Below are 5,392 nucleotides of genomic sequence, written 5' to 3'. Positions count from 1 at the left end.
CTTTCAGTTGTTTTGTTGACTTCACTTGTTCTCTTTGTGCTCTGTTGTGGGCTATACGAAAGGGGGGAGCAGCATTCACAAACCTGTCCAGTTTTTGTTAGAATCTTCTATAAAAACTTATCTGTGGGTATTTAAAGAGGTTCGCTAGACTGGCTTTCCTGGACTGCCACCAATGTGTTTGACCAACATGAAGAGCGATCAGCACAGACTGCTGCTCTGGCAGAATGTTCTCTCATGTGTTCCTTCTCAGATCTGGAGTAGATGGTTGAAAGATTTAGAAGTAGCAAATGGGACCTGCAACAAAAGGTTGGCAGCATGGAGCACTTCTGTTCACTGTTGCAGTGCCTTCCTCCACCAGACTCTCTTCTTTTCCCTCACTCACCAGGTTTTCCTTTATTTTCTTCCCACCCAGGAGTCAGTCAGCATTTCTGAGGCTTTGGTGCATGCTCAGTCCTCACTGGATTGTTACGGAGTCCCTGCTCCTGTGAGATTTTCATGTTTCAGCAACCTTTATATCCAAAGATAACAATATTCCTATGTAAAATGAACAGCCAGGTCAGGTAAGCCGTGCATTAAGTAAAGGAAACCTTTTTGAACCTTCTGCATCGTTTGCAGACTTCTTCCCAAACACACCCAGGGGTTACTTTTTCTTCCACCTTTCTTGATTTCCCTTCTGGTGGCTGAATGTATGGATCTTTATTTTAAATAAAACATGCTAGGGGTAGCTGGTGAGACACAGTGATCTGTTTTTCTCCTTTTCTCTGTTTTGCTGTTCACACAGATTCTGAAAGAATTCTGCTGTTTACCTTGCTTTTTATAGAGGGGTGCACACAAGTACAGTAAGATTGGGTAGAGAAGAATCCCATTTTCTTTCCCACTTCAAGCCTTATTACAGTTTACTGGAGATATCTGCCATAGACCAACAACAACAATCTTTTCCTCTAGCCTCCTTCACTATCCTCCCTGTGCGGATGGTAAAAACCAAAACTTACAGCTAGACAGAGAATGATGAGAAAATGGGGGACTGTGTATTCACCAAAAGACAGAACTTTATTAGGCTTTCTGAGAGTAAGGCATGTCTCTAATCTTTTTTGAATAAGCGACCCTTTAGAGTACCTTCAGGGTACTTTAGGGAAGGGGAAAAAAGAGAGTGGGTAATATTTCTAATGAGTTCCGAATGCTGCTGCTGTTGTGTGTCTTCAAAATAGTTTCCAACAGGTTTTCTAGGCAAGATCTGTTCAGAGCTGTCTGCCTTTGCATTCTGAATTTGAATTGCCCAGGGTTCCCCAGTGGCTTTCCCTGATTGAGTGAGGATTTGAATCTGGTCTCTAGAGTCGTAGGCCAATACTCAAACCACTAAACCATGGTGGCTTTCTATTGATAGTAGCATTAATAAACTATTAACAACAACAACAAAACCCATGTGTAACTACTGTTAATACACGTGAATCTCTCATTGGCAATGATAGTTTTGACCTAGATAGTAATCTGTGCATGTTAAAGGATATTGTTACAACCAATCTCTGGCTTCAGCCACCAGCAAACTTAATGCTTGAGTGATAGAGATTTTGTTTGGCATCCTATTGGGCAACTACAAATACATAACCTACTGTTATGTATTCATAATTGCTATGTATTCATGATCCCAACACAGCCCTTTGGCCCTTGCTGTTGCGGTGCCGTTATCCTCATGAGGAGAGTGGCAAAGGTGCAGTGTCTTCAGTTGGAAAACTCTTGTGTGTCCCTGGAGCTGTAGTGTTGGCAGCCATTTTCTTGCCCCGTAGAGAGCTAGGAATGACTGTACTGAACTGACCTTAGGTCACAAAATGACTCTTCTCTGATGCTGCTTGCAGGGAAAGTGTGCATGTTGGTGTTTAATCACTGATGAACTCTTGGTCTATGTTTTATTTGGGGGTTGTTCCCACTATGATAAGTTCCGAATCCTGATTCAGGGGTATATGCCCCTAGTTCCCATTGGAAATTGATTCTGATCCTCATTGGATGGATTCCAGGGGAAATAAAGCAGAGCAAATGCAAAAAGCCTGGGGTGGGGGTGGTGATATGTGATTGATATCACATATCAGTCCTCTACAGAGAGGAGGAGGAGAGAGGTAGCTGGGAAGCCATTGAGGAAGCCCACAGTCCTGTTCCAGTAATTTCCTAAGACTTTTCAGTATGGACACTGATGGAACCACGGCAGTCGCCTGCAACACTTGTGGGATGTTTGTCTTCTTGCCTACAGAAGTGGAGAACTTCACATGCCCCAAGTGCAAGTTGGTAGCTTTCTTGGAGGAGAAAGTGCAGCAGTTGGAATCCAGAGTAGCTACACTTCAGCATATTAGGGAGCAGGAGGATTTCCTGGACACAACAGAACTAACAATCCTGGACGAATACCACGCAGAGGAAGATGCTGGAGCCGAGGAGGTCACTTCACATACACAGGAGGCAGACAGCTGGAGGAATGTCACACAGAGAAGTAGGCCAAGAAGGGATTGTTTGGGGAGCTTGCAGCTAGAGAATCGATTCAAAGCTCTTTTCCTTATCAAGGAGGATGAGGAAGAGCAGCATGGACAGACTTCAGGGACAGAGCAGGCAAGCCTGAGAGTCCCACCCAAGGGAACAGCCGCTGCTAAACCTCGTAGGAGGCGTGTGGTAGTAGTGGGGGACTCCTTGCTGAGGGGTACAGAAGCAGTGATTTGTAGGCCTGACAAGATGTCTCCAGAGGTGTGTTGTCTTCCAGGGGCAAAGATCTGTGATGTGACAGAGAGGCTGACAAGACTGGTGGAGCCTACTGACCAATACCCCTTCCTTTTGGTCCATGTGGGAACCAATGGTACTGCAAGACACAGCCTGCAGAACATCAAAAGGGATTACGAGGCGCTTGGTAGGAAGCTGAAAGGAATGGATGCACAGGTTGTCATCTCGTCTCTTCTGCCAGTTGAAGGGCACGGTACAGGAAGGGAGAGGAAAATAGCGGATGTGAACAACTGGCTTCACAGATGGTGCTGCCAAGAACAATTTGGATTCTTTGATCATGCGCTGTGGTTCCATGAGGAGGGACTTCTTGCAACGGACGGGTTGCATCTCACGCCAGTTGGAAGAAATGTTTTTGCCAACAGTCTCAAGAACTTGATCAGGAGAGCTTTAAACTGAGTTCCGAGGGGAAGGGAGACAATATTAAGGAAGGCGAAAGGGCTGGAGAAAATAGTCAAACAGACATAGAGGAAACAAGAAAAAAAGTGCAAGGACACAACACTTGGAGCCAAATAAACTTGCACAAGCAGCAAGTAAATGGGACCCGTGGTCTGTGATGCCTCTACACTAATGCACAGAGCATGGGAAATAAGCAAGATGAACTTCAACTCCTAGTACAGCAAAGCAAATATGATATAATAGGCATCACTGAAACCTGGTGGGATGAGTCTCATGATTAGAATGTGGAAATAGAGGGGTATAACCTTTTTAAGAGAAATAGGCCAAACAGGAAAGGAGGAGGAATAGCACTATATGTCAGAGATATTTACACCAGTGAAGAGATCCAGGACATCAATCATGGAAGCCAGGTGGAGAGCATCTGGATAAGAATCAAAGGGGAGGGAAACAACAAGGATGTTATGGTGGGAGTCTACTACAGACCCCCAAGTCAGACTAAGGAATTGGATGATATCTTTCTAGAACAGATGACCACACAATCAGAAAAGAGAGATGTAGTAGTGATGGGCGACTTCAACTACCCTGCTATTTGCTGAAAGTCAAACTCAGCCAAATGCACAAGGTCTAGCAAATTCCTCACTTGCCTGGAAGACTATTTCATGGTCCAAAAGGTGGAAGAGGCAACAAGGGGGTCAGCTATTTTGGATCTGATCCTAACCAACAAGGATGACTTGGTTAATGGGGTGCAAGTGGTGGGATCATTAGGTGGAAGTGATCATGTTCTCCTGGAGTTTGTTATACAATGGAAAGGAGAAGCCAGGCATAGTCAGACACGCATTCTAGACTTTAGGAGAGTGGATTTCAGTAAACTTAGAGAAGTATTGAGGGTGATCCCGTGGTTAGAAATACTAAAAGGGAAGGGAGTTGAGGCCGGATGGGAGTTTCTCAAAAGACAGATACTGAAGGCACAATTTCAAGCAGTTCCAGTGAGAAAGAAAAATGGGAGGTGTCTCAAGAAACCAGGATGGATGACTAAGGAACTTTCAGCCGAGCTAAGTTTGAAATGGAACATGTATAAGAAATGGAAAAATGGGGAAATCACAAAAAAGGAATTCAAAGAAATAGCAGGCATGTCTAGGGGTAAAGTCAGAAAAGCTAAAGCGCAGAATGAACTCAGGCTTGCTAGAGAGGTTAAGAACAACAAAAAGGGCTTTTCTGGATATGTCCGCAGGAAAAGGAAGGAGGAGGAAACGGTAGGGCCACTGCGTGCAGAAGATGGCAAAATGCTAACAGAGGACGGAGAAAAGGCAGAATTACTCAACACCTTCTTTGCCTCAGTCTTCTCAGAAAATGCAAAGGGTGCTCAACCTCAGGAAGATGGAGCAGAGGACAGAATAGGGGAATTTCAGCACAGAATAAGTAAAGAGATAGTACAGGAATATCTGGTTAATCTAAATGAATTTAAGTCTCCAGGACCAGATGAGCTACAGCCAAGGGTATTAAAAGAACTGGCAAATGTAATATCGGAGCCATTGGCAATAATCTTTGAGAACGCCTGGAGAACAGGAGAAGTCCCAGCAGACTGGAGGAGGGCAAACATTGTCCCCATCTTCAAAAGGGAAAAAAAAAGAGGATCCCAACAATTATCGTCCAGTTAGTCTGACATCAATACCAGGAAAGATTCTGGAGCAGATCATTAAACACAGAGTCTGTGAACATCTAGAAGGCAATGCCTCCCCTTCCTCCTGCTTGGTCCGCGGGTGCCTGCCTTCCTTCCTTCCCCGCTTGGCTTCCCCGGCGCCTTCTTGCTGTCCCCAGCCCCGGCTTGAAGCAGTGCAAATGAGGATGAAAAAAAAAAACCCAATTCAAGTGGCACAAAAAAAGATCCTTTTATAGTGAGAATGAAGGATCTTTTGAAATCGGTTGTGGACACGGAGTGGATCTGAATCACGACCTATGTTATTCTGCCAGTGGGAATGAGCCCTTAGTCTCATTTGTTTGTGTGTGATATCAGCTTTTAGGATGTATGCTTTCCACACAAGCCTGTAGCTCCATTTCCTTGGTTGTTGTCACTGTCTGTGATATAGCTGGTGCCAACTGATGCTGTGGCTCTTCAAAGTTTTCTTTGTTGTTATCAAGCCAATAAGTGGACTCTGTGCCCAAGCGAGCCTTAGAAGAGAGGATTGTGAAGGCAATACTGATTTGGCCTTTAGAGGAAACTGTGAGGATCTATTTGGGA

Source organism: Sceloporus occidentalis, unplaced genomic scaffold (assembly GCF_023333645.1).
Source record: "Sceloporus occidentalis isolate IW3139 unplaced genomic scaffold, rSceOcc1.0.p SCAF_41, whole genome shotgun sequence".
Lineage (NCBI taxonomy): Eukaryota > Metazoa > Chordata > Lepidosauria > Squamata > Phrynosomatidae > Sceloporus > Sceloporus occidentalis.
Note: the sequence above shows the minus strand (reverse complement) of the source record.